General features: G+C 46.1%; 1 non-coding gene across 1 annotated transcript; it reads left to right on the top strand.

The window, feature by feature from the left end:
• The first annotated feature begins 798 nt into the window (after positions 1 to 798).
• LOC138474946 (U2 spliceosomal RNA) lies at positions 799 to 988 on the top strand. Its single transcript, XR_011269163.1, has one exon. It is a non-coding gene; the product is annotated as a U2 spliceosomal RNA (small nuclear RNA).
• Positions 989 to 18,388: the final 17,400 nt, after the last annotated feature.

The following is an 18,388-nucleotide window of genomic DNA, read 5'->3' on the forward strand; positions in this document are numbered from 1 at the left end:
TGCGCTGGCAGACCCTGAGCCTGGGTGGTGGTGTCCACAGCTGCACCTGCAGCTAGAACTACCCTTGGGCCCGTGGCAGTCGATGAAACAGACTGCCAGGTCACATGGGCGCCAGTGCCAGATGCAAGAACTCCATCTCCTGGAGCCGCAAGGGGTGGTGTCATGACTGCACCAACATGTGGCACAACATCGTGCCGAGCTGCCCCACCCCTGCCTCTTCCCCCTCTGCAGCCACCCTGGACACCCTGGAGTCCCCCTACTCCCTGGTCACCACAGCCACATCCCTGACCACGCCAGCACAGAGGAGTAGTGCCGATGAGAGGTGTACACAACAATTGTCCTGGGCAATTTGGGTGAAGGGGGTGGGATACAAGATGTTAACAGCACCCCTGCACTTGCAAGGCTGTATGTGACTCCGGTGAAGAAGTGACGGGTCACGCAATGCTCAGGCACCCCAAAACTGCTGTAAAACCGTGCATGCAACTCCCGGTAGCCCACATGTGTGGAATTAACCTCCCACAGTACGCCACTAGGTGACGGGGCCAGTGCCAGGCTGAGGCTGCAGCTTGGCTGGGCAGAGCTCTGCAGCCTCTGCCTGGCCGCCTCGGCCCTGGCGCTCTGGGACCCATGGAAATCTGGGGGCGGAGTCATGCAAAATATGCTTACCATACTGCCGGGCATGCTGGTCATGCAAATACTATTCCTGGCCGAGGAATCTGAGGTTCTGCAGCAGAGCGTTGCTCCGAGTCAGCAGGGTAGCTGCCGATCAGCAGTCTTTCCGGCGAACCCTTTGTGGGCATCGCTTCTCAGCCTTTTGGCTAAGATCAAGTGTAGTATCTGTTCTTATCAGTTTAATATCTGATACGTCCTCTATCTGGGGACCATATATTAAATTGATTTTTGGAACAGGGAGTGGAATGGGAGCTTGCTCTGTCCACTCCACGCATCAAACTGGTATTACAGTACTTCCAGGACTGGTGCAGTACTTCCAGGACTGGTGCACTTGGGGAAAACAATGCTGTGGAAAGAAAAATACTGAGCAATTCTTGAATAGGGACATGAAAAACACGTACGCATGGGGCACGCAGGCTACTATGACTTCGAAAACAGGTAGGCGATACACAGGGGCACCCGCAATGGGAAAAATAGCATGCACGACTCACCGTCAGACTAGCGTGATAATGAAAAACACGCGTAGCCAATACCCCCGCCAAAAGAAAAAATACATCCTTGATCCACTGTGAAGTTGTGATGGCGCGCGAAACAAAATGAAGTAGCAACACACACGTCGGCCTCCACGAAAGGCACAAACAGTGAACTGCCGGGACCCGCTCACCTTTAACCCTTGCTGACGGACACAGGCGAGCATCACTTCTCTTACACGCTTGGGCCCTTTCCTCGTTTCACACGCATTCAAACACGGATGTGTATTTTTTTCACATGCTGATTCACTATGCACCCATCACGAGAGGAACGCCCACGTGCATAACATCACAGACGCGCTTATGCGCTAAGGGCCTTTCCTCGAATTAGACACTGACATGCAGTTTTTTCATGTGCCAAATCACTCCGTATCAAGCTGGCCATGTGACAACACATGGAAGACCATTTTCCTGCCCCACAGAGCCCCGAGCAGCCTCCCACAAGTCATCTGTTGCTGCCTGCCTGCTGCCACTGTGCCCTGCCATTTGGTGCCTGCACATCTGCCATCTGCAGGGGTCCAGTTGCAGTGACCACCCCTGCTGGAACAGAAGACTCCAGACTGGTGTTCCATCACTCCACAGCCCAGTCCCAGGACCCAGTTGCCCACCCACACCTGCCTCGGGGGTTGCCATGACCGACACAACACCTTCCAGCACCAGTGGCAACCCCCAGCCAGAGAGGCAGAGGGCTGCCAGCTTCACTTCCAAAGAAGTTGGTATCCTGGTGGAGCAAGTCCTGGGGCAGTATGATGCCCTCTTCACACCATTGCACGCTGACAAGGAAGGACGGAGGAGGATCTGGACGGACATAGTGGGTGCCATCAACACAGAGAGGGTAGCTCCCCGTGACATGAAACACGTCCAGAAGCGCTGGGAGGACTACAGGTCCAGGACCCTCAAGAAGACCCGGCACCTCTTAGAGGCAGAGGATGCAGTGGGGCGCCAACCAGCAGATGAGGGTCCTGGATCGCATTCGCCCAGTGCTTCGCCACAGATCCTCAGGATGCAGGCCCGGCTGGAGTCGAGCGGTAAGTGGCCATGCATTGCTGTGTGAAACAGGGCATGTTGCAGTGTGCCGGTAGTCAGGTACTTGCCTGTATGTGTGACAATGGCCATGTATGGATGTGTGTGTACAGGGACATCATGGTGCTGCATGTGAGACCAGTCATACGTGAACCAAATGGATGGTGCATGTGTTACAATGCAACATGCAGGGCAACATGCAGAATGCACACATGAATGCATGCCTGTCTGTTGTTGGGCATGGATGGGGTGTGAGAGATGGGTGCTGCTGCCAAGGACATGCATGGTGTACATGTCTATGTGTCTGAGTAGCGTGTGTTTGACTTGCAAACGCCATGGATGCATGACACATGTCCGTGACAATGTTCTGATTCACTGATGCAGCCTAGTCATCCTTGTCTCCACTGTGTCTGGGGTGTACGAGGCCAGATGGATGAAACTACAGTGATGTGTGTGCATGTTATCAGTATGAGCCATGATGCATGTGAGTTTCGAACCACCATCATAAGTTTCAACAGTTCCTTGGACATGTATGCAAATGTTCTTTGCATGTGCCATGCCTGTTTCTGCATGTGTGTTGCCTGCACTGACCCATGTGTTGTGGAGGTACATGATGGAAGTGACGTTTGACAGTGCCACTCATGTGCTATTGCTTCCTGTCTAGGGGACTATTGTACAGTACCCTGATGCTTGTGTTCTATGTCTTCCTCTACACAGCGGCGAGTGAAGAAGAGGGTGGAGACGGCACTGTGGAGCAAAGCGGCGGGGATGCCTCCACCGGCCAGAGACCCAAGGCCCAGTCACCCTCCCAGGAATTACCATCATCCGGGAGCGAGGGGACTGATGCCGCATCTGCCACTACGGCTGCAGCGGAAGGGTTGGGTGAGCCCCCACAGGGGCTTGCAACAGCAGAAGACTGTGTGGAGCCATACAGGTCGGTGGTTTGCACATAGGAGGAGGAGGCCGCTACTGAGCCGCACATGGGGCCTGGTGGGTGTGGTACCACTGGTGCAAGTGGTACAGTCCAGGGGCAGGAGGCAGCACAGGTTGCTGTGGAGGGGCCTGTGCATATCACTGTCCCTGACTCTGTGACTGCACCACCATGCACCAGCAGGGATGCCCCAACCCAGGCCCATGCGGAGGTAGGGGGGTGGTCCACGTCATCTGACACTCCTCTACCTGTGGACGAGCGGACCCATGACCGTATGAGACCGTGCTGATTGGGGTTGCGTTGCACATGTGTAACATTCGTGATGACGTGCGTGCTTCCTGGGGGGAGCACGCACGTCATCACGAAGAGCTGTGTGCCAACGTGGCCCAGTTGGGAGGGGCCTTGGTCGGGGGTTTCGTACATGTGTCGGGCATTCTGGCGGCCCTCTCCTCCTCTGTGGAGACTATGCACCAGTCGTTCTCCATGCCGTCTAACGGCCCAGATGCCACCAGGGCCCCCTGTGGACCTGCCCTGACCAAGGCAGCCAGCTAGGTGGAGATCCCATCCCTGCCACAGTCGGGAGTCAGAGGTCCCCTCTGGGGTGCCCCGGGAGTTTTACACGCGAATTTGCTAGCGCGAGAGGGGTACGTGTATTTTGAGGGGTGCGCAGGGAGTTTTACATGCGTTTTCATGGTTGGGGGGCTGTATGCTGGTCCACTGGCCTGTGCGCCATGTACAGGATTTGTGCGTTGTTCATGGTGCACGAGGTGGGGCTGGGGGCGTAACTGGTGCTGCTGCAGGGTCCCAGCGCCACTCTGCACCTCGGCTGGTTCTGGATTTTGAAATCCATGAATACGCTATGCGCTGAAAAGGGTTTTGGCGCACGCGGCTGACGCAGACTGCTTCACGCGCACACTGTGTGCCAGCCGTGTGCGCCACTTGTGTGCTGATTTCTATGAATTACCCTCCTAGGCTTTTGACTTCCTTAGCAACTTTGATTGGATTCCCATCAATATCGAAGGTCATGTACCGCAGGTCGAGTTTGTTTAGACGTTCCCGGGTGCCGAAAATCAGGAGCTCCATCTTTTCATCATTAAGGCAGGGGCTGTGGGCAGCCATCCATGCCTGGATTTCCAAGTAGATTTTGTTATTTAGCTTAGAGTCATCTTCGTAGCAGCCTGTCAGTGTGATGAGAACCTGGGTGTCATCCGCATAATTTGTCTAGATGACACCCATGTTGTCAAGACGATCGAAGAGGAGCTTTGTGAAGATGTTGTATAGCGTAGGGGAAATGCATGAACCCTGGGCACCCTGCAGTGGATGGGGATCGGGTCTGCTGAGGTTTTGGCCATGAAGACTCTGGTAGTTCGATTGGATAAGAAGGATTTCATCCAATTGGAGGCATTGGTGGAGAATGCCACTGCTGTAATCAAGTGTTCTATGAGGATCTAGTGATCGTACAGATTGAATGCAGCTGAGAGGTCTAACAGTAGTAGGATAGCCAAATTACCTTTGTCTTTAGCCTCATCCATCTGTATTTTCAACTCCAGAAGGGCCGTCTCCATGCCCTGTCTTGGCTCAAAGCCAGATTGTCGGAGGCCAAGTAGGTTGTTGTTCTCCTGGATTTGGAGGTAGGCAACTCTGTCCAGAATTTTTAAGAGGAAAGGGACGGTTGTGATTGGCCTATAATTCATTGGTATGTTAGGGTCTAAGTTTTTTTTTTTTTAAGAGTGGCATAACCCAAGCCTCCTTGAGGTTGTTGGGGACTAGGCTGGAGTTGAATGAAGAGTTTATCACTGTGGCAATGAAGGGGGACTATTCTTTGGCACCTTCCTTAATGATGGGGTTGGGCATATGTCTCCTTGACATTTTGAGGGTTTTAGGCCTCGGATGATGTCTTCCACTTCTTTAGGAGTGAGAATGCGGATCGTGCAAGTGCAGTAACAAGAAATGAAAGGGAGTGGGGAGGTTGGAGGAAGTGCCGTTCAGAGCGAATGTGCTAATGCAGATCGGGTTGGAGAGTGTACACGTGCTGGAGGGGAGGTGGAAAGGGGGGAAGAGGGCCCCTGAGCTGGGCAAGTGCTAAGAGGACACCAGGTGGACAGTGCCATGGGAATGCAGAGAGTGCAGGAGAATGAAGGTCCACATGCTAAGTGCACAGGCGGGGATGGATGAGCTCTATAGGGGTGCAGGCCCAGCTAGTAGTGTAGGGGGAGGTAGTCTGGTAGGGCAAGTGCAAGTTAATTGCATGTAAATATGTGCTCTGTAAAGTGCTTTGGATTAAGGTGCTTTATAAATAACACATCATTATCATTAAGGGGGGGGGTTAGGAAAGACCCAAAAGCTGGGGTAGACAGGAGCAGGAGGACCTGGTGCCCTGTATGAAACAGAATGAACCAGGCAGACAGTCAAATGCAGCAGAGAGGGACATAAGCAAACGAGGGGGAGAGGGAAGGAAGAAGAAGAGAAAAGCAGGTTCTTGAGATTCTTACAGAATTTAAGGATCCTAAGGAGATTCAGCTGAAGTCTAAGAGGGAGTCGGTGCGGAAGAAGTTCTGAGTTGCCACATACCATGATTTCCGTTTTGGAGGGGTTTAACAGGAGGTGGCTTTGGGTCATCCAGAGTTCTATGTCAAGGAGGCAGGAGGCCAGGTCAGGTCGGAGATTGAGTTTTGAGTTCATGAGTTTTAGAATGAGCTGAGTGTCGTCGACGTAGTTGTAGCACAGGCTGTTGTGTGAGCGGATTATCGGTGGGAGGGTGGTCAGGTAGAGGTTGAACAGGAGGGCAGATAGGCATGCTCCTTGTGGGACTCCCGTGTCGACTGGTCGGGCTTGGGAGGTATAGGTGGAGAGTATCGTTATTTGGTACGTATCTTTGAGGAATGAATCAATCCATTTAAGAGCGGTTCCATGAATTCCTAGGCAGTGGAGGCGGTCTAGGAGGATTGAGTGATTGATCGTGTCAAAGGCGGCAGATAGGTCGAGAAGGATTAGCGCGGCGCATCCCACGGAGTCTGCCATCATTTTAAGATCATCTCAGATTGAGGTTAGGGTGGTTTCAGTTCTGTGACGGGCTCTGAAACCTGATTGGGCGGGGTCTAGGAGATTGTTGGCTTCGACAAAGGCATTTAGTTGGGAGTAGGCGGTTCAGTCAATGAGTTTGGCAAGGAACCTGGTGTTTGAGATGGGGCGATAGTTTTTGGGCTCGAGAGGGTTGAGCAAGGGTTTTTTAATTAGAGGTTTGCCGTGAACCATTTTGAATGCGTCGGGAAAGATACCAGAGGAAAGGGAGGCATTATGATGGATCTTGCGTGTTCTCCTGCGCAGGTGGATGCAAAAATGTCTTTGAGGGTTGTGGCTGGGCAAGGGTCGAGCGGCGATCAAGATGGTTTGCGGGCAGATAGAAGTTTGAGAAATTGCTCTGGTGATATTGGGCTAAAGGAATCGAATGTTGGTTTTGTGGAGGTCGCAGCTGGTGGGCTGGACGTTACGGGCGGGGAATTGCCTGGTGGATGTAAGAGAGCCAGTTTGGTGGTTAGGGTTTTTGTTCTTTCGAGAGCCGTGGTGTAAAAGTGGAGGGAGAGTGAGTCGCACAGTGATTGTGAGGGGGTCGGGACGGTTGTGGTGCAGGCCGGATTGGTGAATTCTTAGATGGATTGTGGAGTTCTTTGCTTGGGTTTTTGCAGTTTAGGATTTGTGAGCTGTAGTGGCTTTTTTTGCTTTCCAGATTTCGGCCTTGTACAGATAGAGGTGGCGTGCCAAGGTGGCCCTGGGTTTTGTCTTTCTGCCATTTGCGTTCTAGGTATTTATATAGTTGTTTAGTGATCTTCAACTCAGGAGTGAACCATTTGGGGGAAGAGGCCACGGCAGGCTGATAGTTTTCACGGGGGTGTGAGGCGCATCAGAGATGCGTTGAGCCATGAGTCAAAGGCGTCAGGGGTTAGTTGTTTGATGAGAGGGTTGGTAGGTGATGGAGACTGGAAGAGTACCTCGGCTAGGTCCGGGGTGATTATTATTTTTTTCCAGCATTTGCCTAGATTCGGAGGTTCAGATTCGAGCACGGGAAGGGGGTCGGGTGAGCGAAAGGTGAACGAGAGAATAAAGTGATCGGACCAGATGATAAGGGTGGGTGGTTTTAAATGAATCAGAGTGTTGGAGGTAAAGATGGCACCAAGAGTGTGTCCTTTATAGTGAGTCGGGCCATTTATGCGGGGTTGGAGGTTAATTGCATCTAAACCGTCAACCATAGAGTGTGTCATAGGGTTCGTGGGGATGTCGAGCCATATGTTGAAGTCTCCAAGAAGGGTGAGGTTGGGATGGTTTAGTTGAAGGGTGGCAATAGAGTCGCAGAGGTTGCTTGTGAATTGTCTATCATAGCCAGAAGGCCTGTAGATTATTAGGAAGCTCTGTGAGAGCGATGGGGAGATGGATAGTTTAACGAGGAGAGATTCGCAGGCAGGAATGGAAGGTTGGTTGTCGATGATTGAGGTGTGGAAGAGAGACTTGAAGACGAATGCTATTCCCCCTCCTCTGGAGGGACGGTTCAGTTGGATGAGGGAGTAGTCAGGGGGAAAGGCTTCATTAGCGATTGGGGCATAGTGGTCAGAGAACCAAGTTTCAGTGATGAAAACAAGGTCTGGTTTGACAGAGGTGAGGAGGTCGAAGAAGCAGTGTCTGTTTTTTGCAACTGATCGGGCATTAAATAGGATGCAGTTCACATCGGCAGGCGAGGTTGGTCTCAGTGCTGGAGTGGGAGTGGGTGGTGGTGGAGTGAGTGGAGGAGGGAGGGGGTAGGGTGGGTGATGCTCGATGGGAATAGTGGCGATCAGGAAAATTTGGGTGGGGTTGGGTGGCTGCGTGTGTTAGGATGATTGGGTATGATTCGGGGGATTTGAAGGTGGGGTGTGGGCGGTTAGGAGCTTCAGTTGCAGTTGATGAGAAATCGAGGGAGAGGGGTTTCAGGAAGGGTGAAGCTGCGGGGGAAGGAGGTGATTGCGGGAATGAGGTGGTGGGTCGAGACAGGTGAGGCGAAGAGTGCTGAGAGATTGAGAGGGACCAGGAACGTTTCCTCTTTAGTTTCCTTATAGCGATTGGGGTGTGAGAGGGTAGGGGGGTCACAGGGGGAGAGGGATGCAGCTTCGGTTCTAGCAAGGGATAGGCGTGCAGTTTTTAGGGAGGGGAAAGGGTGCGGATGGGGGGAAGGTGGCAGGGGTGTGAGGGCAAGGCGGGGGGTGGGTGATTGCAGGGCAGGGTGTGCCTGGTATGATAGTGATGGGAGCGGGCATGGTTAACGATGGTTGGTCAGTGGTGGTGTTCAGGGGAGGAGTGGTCTTAGGGTGGTTGGCTCGCCATCAAGCCCCTCTGGCTTGGTGTTTGGAGAGAGGAATGGCAGGGAGTTTGAAGGAGGGTGGGGTGGTTTGGGAAGGGGGGACGGGAGGGAAGGCAGATCGGGAAGTGGGGGCAGTCCACGGAGGTCGCTTCCGACGAACTCTGGTGAAGTGGGTGCACTCATGCTTGGTACGCGCTTTTAGGTGGATTTTAGGAGGGCTTTCTAATTGTAGCTCTTAGGTGCACTTCAAGGTTGAATTGTACACAGATGATATTATGCTATTAGGTATTAATTAGGTGCACTTCTAAGTTCACCTGTACATAGAGATGATATTAAGCCTACCTCTAGATTCAATTTTGCATAGAGGGGATATTAGATTATTAGGCACAGTTCTAAATTCTACCTTACACAGATATACTTTTAGGCATACTAATAATTAGGATATTTAGGTACACTTCTTAATCTCACTGTTTTCGTGTACACTTTTACGTTGGACTAATTGCGGAGAGGCTATCCTGGACTATTGAGTCGTCAGAGAATTGAGCACACTTCTAAATTCGGCTTTTCACAGAGAGGTTTTTGGGCACACTTCTAAATTTAACTTTCCAGAGTGGCCATTGGGAACACTTCTAAATTCAACTTTTCAGAGTGGATATTGGGAGTACTTCTAGATTCACAGAAAGGTTATTTGAAACACTTCAAAATGCAACTTTCCTAGAGAGGCTATTGGGCACACTTCTAAATTCGACTTTTAGCGTGGCTATTGGGAACATTTCTAAAATGACTTTCACAGAGTGGCTATTGGGAACACTTCTAAATGCAATTTTCACAGAGAGGCTATTGGGCACACTTTCTAAATGCAATTTTCGCAGAGAGGCTATTGGCGTCCTTACCGGGTCCCGCGAGGGGAAGAGGGAGCAAACAACGGGCAGCTCGTAATCGGCCCATTGTTTGAACCCTCTCCCATTCCCATTGAGCCCTATGGGGGCTCAGATGGGAATAGGGAAGGTCCGGGCCCGGGTTCCTGGAGGGAGGAATTACCGGGCCCTCCGAACTCAGAATGGCATGTAATTCCCCATTCTGGGAACCCAGACCCGATTTCGGCAGCAGCCATGCCGCCAATAGCGGCATGGCTATCGCCGAAGTCATAATGAGGCCCCTGGTGTTTTCCACTTCTGTCATATCTAATTTTGCCTCATTTGCTATTAGTGGCTGTCCTAGTGGTTCAGGGCTTCCTATTACAGCAGGTTGACTACTGTCCGAGGTGACCTTATCTAGTTGGGCCTGGAGTTCCTCTTCGTGTTGTTGTTCATTGTGCAACATTGTTTTGTACTGTGTGAAGTTCACATCGGTGATAGTGCTTTCATTTGCTTTGCCAGCGTCTGCATAGCAGTCATAGTCATCTAGTATGTCTTCTTATTTTCTCCATGGTTTAAAAATTTGTAGCAGGGACATGTAATATAGTTCTTTCTGTTGAGGAGTTTTTAATGACAATTTGACCTGATTAATTAAGCTTTGTTTGGTAACTTTCACTAAGCTGCCTTCACAATCTGTCACTCTATATCTACCTTTGCTTTCATTGGGTTTTATATTATTTTTGTATGCAGAGTTTTGGGCTATGTGGTATAGACACATGGTTTCCAAAGTGGTACTCCTGTTCGGGTAGTATGTGTCTAGTAAATTGTTTTTCAAAATGTCTTGGCTGTTGGGATTATTTTTGGCTATTGTTTCTATGTCCTCATATGATTTGAGAACTCTTTTTCTAGATTTAGCAGGACCAAGGCTTAGCCATACTATATGTTCAGATTTACCATACAAAGCAGTACTGGGTAAACGATCTGCAGCTTCATAGGCGCCACATTTTCTATGAGAGAGCATTTTTATGCCTATGCTGTACAATTTCTGAGATAGTGTTTTGTCTGATGATAGGTCATTCCAGAGGTCTTGCAGCTCTGTTTTTTCTGCTTTTGTTAAGTAGGCTGTAACATATCGTGCAACTGCAGTGAAATTGTCTGCAATGTACTGCACATTTATGTTTGCATTCCATAAGAAGGCAATGATTGCATTGTAATCATTGATATATGTTGATTCTTCTGTTCTTTTTATGTAATGCGTGTTCTTAGGTGATTTACCTTTAACACTATGTCGAACTGAAGACATGAAGTTGTTCACTTCACCTGTTTCTGTGACTGGTCTAGGGAAACCAAAGCAGCATTTAGTGTAGTATTTCCCTTTGTTTTTGTATTTGCGACGACAATATTTGCCACATTTGTGTCTTTGAAATTGTACAATTTGTCCATGAAGGTCACTGTGTTGTTTGTTGAGGGATTTCACAAGTGACATATTTTTGGATGAACTGCAAAACAGTGGCATCACTGTCCTGACCAAATTTAGGTGCACCTTTTAATCCATAAAAACATTTGTATATGTGGTGCTCCTCTGGCTTGGTATTCTTTTCTCCAAAAGAAGTATTGTACTTCTCCGAGGGGAGGAACAGTTTTATTACAAATAAGTGTAGCATAGCAATGAAACGATGGTGGAAATATTTTGAAACATTAACAGGATCTAGAGAGCAAAGTTCTTCAGGTGTTAGTATATCTATGTTGGTTTTGTTGTTGTTTGATATGCGTAGGAAATTATGTAAATCTTCCCATGCATATTCTGCACAACTTAATGTAACAAACCAAGTGGGTGGTCCAAGGTTTCTGATCATACAACGTACATCTCCATGACGTCAGCACCAGTATTCTTTCGTACCACGCATGTTTGCAAGCAGATTACTTATGCTTGATTGTAAAACGTCATCTTTTTCTTGCACTTTTTGTATTAATTGCGTAGCTGATATATATTGAAAGTGACTTCCAGATTTCAATATGTGTGGAACTCCGTAACCTAGGGTTGCTAGTTCACTTTCAAAGAGTAGGTGGAATATGTATTGCACATTTTGTCTAAATCTGGGATCTTCAGAATACATTCATAATGAGTGGTATTCTGATGCTGTTATCTGAGTGGGTCTATCATAGTATCTTCCTTCTTTGCCAGTAGGAAATAGTAGTGGAAAAGCACGTGCTTCTATACTTTTTTCCCATATGCTCATTGGTGAACCTTTGGTTTGTCGCATTTGGTAAATTTCTAGTGCATCATCTATGCTCTCATTAGAGTGCAATGGACGAATTGTATAATGGTCCAAAAGAGTGGATACTGCAGCAGGATCCAGAAGTTCAAATTGACCAGTTTTTGGTGATTCCTGAATTATTTCAGTTGTTTCCCTTAAGCTTTCTTCAATATGTATTTCTTTGTAGCATTCATTATTGTCTTTCAGATATTGCAAGGCTTGTCTAACTTTATATAAGTCCACGAGTTGTTGCCATTTTTTTGGTCTTTTGTTGGTACACCATTTACTAAGACAATTAAAGAATGCTCTATTGGACGTTGCACTCCTAGAATGTGCATATTTTCTGTCAGATCTAATGGCAAATAAACTACTTTGCCACGAATGCCTTTCACCAATTCAGAGGGAGGTAATTTTGCTGTTTTTGGTTGAAGGCGTATTATTGCTTGAAATAGGTGTACAGTTTGAATTATGATGCTCTCATACAAATTGAGTTGTTGCAGGCGTTTCAGTAGTGGGAATAATTCCAAGTTATTTTTGATAGCACGTGAAGGAGCTTGGTTGTTGTCAAGTTTTGTAGTGCAGTAACTGCAACATATTAAGGGTTCACTTATTTCATATTTGTTTTCTGCTAAAAGGTAGAGAGCTAATTCAAACCATTTGGAATCTTCATTGTCTTCTATTTTGTATGTTACGTCTATAGTTTTTGTATTAGTTTTGTAAAAAGTTCTGCGGCAACACACACCCACATGGTATAGTACTTCAGTGGATGTACTTTTAAATTGTAGTATTTCTTTTTTGTATGTGTGTAGTAGAAGGTTGCCATGTGCATAATTGTTGCTAGTCTGTTCTAAAGCTATTGCATTTTGTAAGTGGCTTTCACTTCCAAAATATTTTCTCTGGATACAGTCGATTTCTTCTTGTAGGTATCTGGGTGTACCATGCAGAAGAGTATTATTTAAATTGGCTAGTTCTAAAGCTGGACTCTTAGCATAGTACAGTTTATACACTAGATTTCTTACATTTGAATGATGTGTTGATATCATTTTGATATCATGGAAGGTGCTTTTGAAAATAGGTCCTGAAATGCAGGCTAATGAATGTGCTTATAGTCCTGTGTATTTGCGCACTGTATAGTTATCCATATTTTGCAGCACTTTCATTTTGATTTTGTCTTTACATTTCACATACTGATTGAGGAACTGGCATAAAGATTTGAATGATTTGTTGGGAATGTTACACATTGATGTGCACGGCCATTTGTATACTGGACGTTCTGGTTCAGTCAAATGGAGAGGTAATTCTGAGTTTTATGGGGATACTTTTGTAAGCAGTGTTTCTTGTTTCATGATGGTATTATTGATTTGTTCATATCCTCGTCCACTGCTATGTATGGCAATTGTGTTTGTTTGATTTTGTTTGTATGCTTCTTCATTAAAATATGGTTCTGTCGTCGTCGTGTGACTCCATTCACCTTCACAAATAATTAAGAAGTTATTTCTGTTGACTTCCCATTTATTGAGAAGTTTCTTTTTTAATTTAGTACTTAGTTTTGTTAGTGGTTTCATCCTGTTTAAAACTAAAATAAATAACTTCCTTTTGAGAAGGATTCCACTGTCTACGTGAGCTTCTAGAATTAATTTTCTACGGTAGGTTTTAAGGGTTGTGGATGATTTCGCTCCTCCTCTTATTAGATTCTGAAGGACTCTGTGGTGGAACATTTTTGCTAAAATACTTTTTTTTACTATGGTTTGTTGCTAGTATATGAGGATTTATAGGAGCAGTGTTAGCAGTAGTGGTAGCCAATTGCTTATTAAGCATTTTCTGTTTCGTGGCACATTTTGATAGAGGAGGCAAAGTTTCTGTAGTTGAAGCTTCTTTTGTTTCGCTAAATGACTGCATTAGCTGTTTTGTTTCAATGTTTTGTCCAAACTCTGGTAGAGATGGATGCTTACTTTGGACACTTTTATTTTCATTTGCTCTATTTCTGCGTTCCTTTCTACAGACTTGCTTTTTGGTAGGCATTCTTTGGGTTCAGTTGAAAAAAAAGAAGGTATGGGTTGGTCTGTTTTACAATGTATGTGTGCTGTGTGCATGCGTGTATGAGTTTGATGGGGAAGATTTTTGTGGTGGTGTGTGAATGTGCATTGGGCAGTTACAATGAGTTGGTTAGGCTATTTTTCTGTTTGTATGTTACTACACTGTGCTTCAGATGAGAGTAGAAAGTGAGCTAGTGGTGAGGAGAAGCATTAATAGTAAACATAATTGTATAAAATGAAAACAGGTATTTGTTTTGTAGGACTAACATCCTAAGGCTTGTGTATGTTATTTGTGTTCCAAAAAAACAGGGATTTGTGTGCCATTCTGCCTGTTAATCTTTGTTTAATAAATGGGGATTTGTGGGCAGAATGGTTCAGAAATCAATGTTTTTTTGGTGCGCAAATTACATGAATGACCCACACAGTCTCTTTGAGGAACAGTAAGAATATATCCTCAAGACTTGCACAGTAGTTTTTGTAGTAGCTGCTTTGCAATGATATGAGACTTGTATTCAGATTGATCAACAGTACATTTGAAGTGCGGAACTCTGATGATGGAGTTAGATGTAGAGGTCTTGGATGTGATTGGTGGATGGTTGTGTGACTGCTTAGCTGTGTCCAATGAGGGAATGGATTCGCGACTGATGTGGAAAGGCTAGAAGGGCTGGCTAAGAGATATGTGCCGCACGGACACCGCGCCTGTCCGCGGGTAGGGCGTGCCACATACAGGGTTTTACAGCAAATCCAGCATGGAAAGGGGACTGTAGGGATCAGCCAATGAGATGTTGACATTGTTGATTTGTGTAGAAAGAGAGTGTGTGTGGTGAAGATGACAGAGGTGGAGACAGTCAGGGTGTTGGTGCTCAGAGATATTTTTGTCCATGGTTTACATCACTATTCTCAATGTAGGCATGTGGCAAACAATTTCGATGTAAGAGCAGTGGAGGTGGTGTGGAGGGCTGCGAATGACTGCAATGTAGAGGCAATTCTCCAAGTTTGCAGATATATGCGTAGGATGAACAGTCCCCATGTGGTAGTTTTGCACTATGGTGCTTTACATTTGGGCTACGTGAGTTCACCTACTTTGTTGGGAGATTTGGAACAGTTGCTTCATGCAGTCATCAACATCTTTCCAACTGTGAAAGTAATTTTTTCTGGATTACTTCCTAGAGCAAAATGGGACAACAGTTGTGTTTTTTGTCCTGATCAAAGTATTGGTAGGCGTGCAATCAATCGGGGCATGCGTGCTTTTATGTTAAGAGCTGGTATGTTTTTCTGTAGCCACGAGAACATTGTTTCCAGTAATGCAGCTTATTTTGAAGCAGATGGTATTTCTTTATCTTATTTGGGAAATGCCATGTTCTTTTGGAATGTAAGGCTTGCTTTGGAGCAGGTTATGTGATGATTGTAGGAGTAAAGTAAGAAGAAAAAAAAAACAAAAAATACAAAATAACAGGTGTCTGTCAGGCATCTGCAAAATAAACTGCTCTTTTCAGAGCCCACCTTAAAGGGGAAATGGGGCACACTATTTAAATGTACAGTCGTCACGCTTAGATCCTGTACATGTCAGCATACATGGCGGTAGTCTGCAGGCAGCGCGTATTACATACAGGGATTCTGGGGTGGAGAGGCATGCAAATGAGAATAAGCGAAGCTTGGGATTGGTCAGTAAAGTTCAGTGGGTGTGTTGTGAATGGAGAGATTTAGTGAGAACTTCTTTTTCCTGAGAGGAGAACAGACAGCTATGGCTGTGTCTGCTCGAAAACAGATTATCTGGATTTTGGGAGACTCATGGATATATTGGTTGAAGGTGCATGCAGAACATTGCGGTATGTCTGCAGATCTTGGATTCCCTCATGTGGAAGTGCACTGGCATGGAGTGCGTGGAATGAAGTGGCTGGACTTGGAACCTATCTGTGCTACTTTACAGACAGAGTGTCAGACTGATATAATTATCATTAATTGTGGAGGAAACAGTTTAGGGGATGTATCTGGAATTTCTTTGCAATTTGCAATGAAGGAAGGACTTGAGAAAGTCGTGTACATGTTGCCAAATATTTTTTTCTCGTATTGCACAAAGACAAATGTGGCTCCATTCTTCTTTATTTGGTCCATAAATGGAGAAAGCGAGGCGCAATGTCAATAAGGCTGTTTGTGCCTTTCTAAGAGATGTTGGCATGTCCTCTTTCCACAATGAAAAAATTCATTTTTCGCAGAGATGGAGTCCATCTTACATATGCTGGAAATCAGATTTTTCTTCGAAATGTACAAAATGCATTGCAACCTTTTTTGGAATTATAGTCACCTATTTTGCATTACATGTTGACAAATCCAAGTTTTTGAAACACAGAAACCACCACCAAAAGGCTCTTTTCAGAGCCACTACTTACTCCCAGAGAAAAGTGCATTGGTTTTGCTACAGTTGCACCCTAAAATTTTGTCTGTCCTAGGACTGTCCGCGGACTTTTTGAAAAATGCGCGGGAGCCTACACCGTTTACTTGATAGTTCAATTTTTAAACTGAGAAAGGCGCCTCTGAAATGAGCCTTTTATTAAAAATGTTTGTTCTTTTATATTCTTTTGCATTTTTTACACACAACACACTAGGAGAGGAGGGGAAAGGAGGGTAAGGAAGGGACACCAACCACAGGGATAAGAAAGGGCAGTTGGAGAGAGAAAGATGTAGGGTGGGCCTTATTTAGGTAGGTAGCAGCTCTTCTGGTGCTCCGTGACCGTAGTCTCGAAAGCACTTTGAAGACTCTCCCCCCTGCAGAGTACTGCGTCACAGTAGATACACAATATTGTGCCCCTCAAAAGGTAAGGGTAACAGCATTGCGAATGGCCTGTGAAGCAGCTGGAGGGATGCGCTCTCCCACAGGAGTGTCTCTTGTGGTGAGAGGATCGGAAACGGAGGATGCTGCGGAGGAACTCAACCTACTACGTTCTTTACATGGTACAACCTTGCGAATGTCCGCACCGTGGAACAAAGTTAGTTGTCGCTTCATGGTTGTCGTACCAAAGCTGTATGCACCAGGTCTCCCTCGACTCGGCACCAATTTGCACTGTTTACAGGTGACCTGGTTCGCACATGCTTTTGGTACGTTACCATAAACGGTAAACAACCTCCACACCCACGACTCCTGGTGAGTGCTGGTAGTAGAGAGTTCCTCCACATCATTCTCTTCATCCTCTTCATCCTCTTCATCCTCGCTCTCTACATCCTCACGCGTATTGCCCTCTGCAGGCCCTTGGGGAGGTGATGGTGGTGGAGGGTTTTAGGGTGGTGCTGAGGCTGATGTAGCAACAGCAGCCATGGATGCCATCAGGGTTGGTTAGGTAATCTCTGCTAGAGCACTAAAGGCAGCAAAACTCAATATGCAATCGCCAGAAGTACAATGAAGATGAGCAGGGGGCGTGGCCTTTTATAGGGGTGCAGGGGTGCGCCTCATGACCATATTGATCACTCAAAAGCGTTCAAAAAGTTCCAAACAATATGTGGAAAGTTAGGACCATTGTATGGGACATGTGAAATGGTGATTTTTTTATTGTAAAATAATTTGGCTTGTCTGCATAAGTTCTTTTGAAATGTTGGGGATGTGGACAAAGTGCGCAAATTAGGACACACGCTGAGCGTGGGTGCGGTCACATGATGACATCGTGAACACATCCGCGAAGGAAATGGGTGCCTGCAGGACACCACATGCACAGGAACTGTCATGCGCATGCACGTGGGTGTTCTACGGACAATGTTCGGGTTCTGAAACTAATTAAAAGTGTGACACAAGTGAGACGGACATTTACGGACAGGCGTTATTTCGCAGGACTTACGGGTCTGGTGCGCATGTGCATAGATGTTCTGACTGTAGGGCCAGGTATAGTGTCCTTAGGACACCTCCATTTTGTTTGCCTACGGACATGCCGGACACTGTGCCTGTTCTACAGACAGTTCCATCTTGGCTGCGGACGGTACGGACAGGTATAGTGTTCAAAGTTTTTTTACTGAATTTCATAGGTTTTTAGTAGCGCAACTTAACCATAATGTCCCTTTAACAAAGTTTTTTTACTGAATTTCATAGGTTTTTCGTAGCGCAACTGAACCATAACGTCCCTTTAACAAAGTTTTTTAACTGAATTTCATATATTTTGAGTAGCACAACTTAACAATAATAACTTTGACTTTATGTACATGTAATATGGAACATACTGAACCCTTTCTACTGAATTTGACTGTCCGCGGACATGTTCGAACAACAGTAACCACCACCTAAAAAGTCTGAGGGGGTATGTGTAATCGTTATATCATAACATAGGAACATTTAACAAATTCACAAAGCAGCGCACATACAAAGTATATTTTGTAATACTTAAGAAATGTAACCCATATATGTAACACACTAACAATTCATTTAAATACATGTTCTAAAATGGAATATACCAAAAGAAGATAAAGTGGCTTCCAACATAATTACCTCACAGACACTCCACAACTAAGAGCAAGAACAGACGTACAGACTAATCATCACATACTTTCCTGAAATAGCAAGTGCACTTCATTTTACTCATATATTTATAAAGTTTCTGTATTAGATAAAAAAAATATATTACTTTTTTGTTTTCTCACAGAAATGTGTACTACTCTGGAGTGGCTAGAGGAGCATTTCCCACAAGACGAAATGTCAGAAGATAGTGCACCTAATGGTACACACTTTACTATATAATCCAATTAATAAATATTATGTTGTATACATTTAAC

The sequence above is a fragment of the Ambystoma mexicanum genome, chromosome 8 (assembly GCF_040938575.1).
Source record: "Ambystoma mexicanum isolate Mex_15411 chromosome 8, UKY_AmexF1_1, whole genome shotgun sequence".
Lineage (NCBI taxonomy): Eukaryota > Metazoa > Chordata > Amphibia > Caudata > Ambystomatidae > Ambystoma > Ambystoma mexicanum.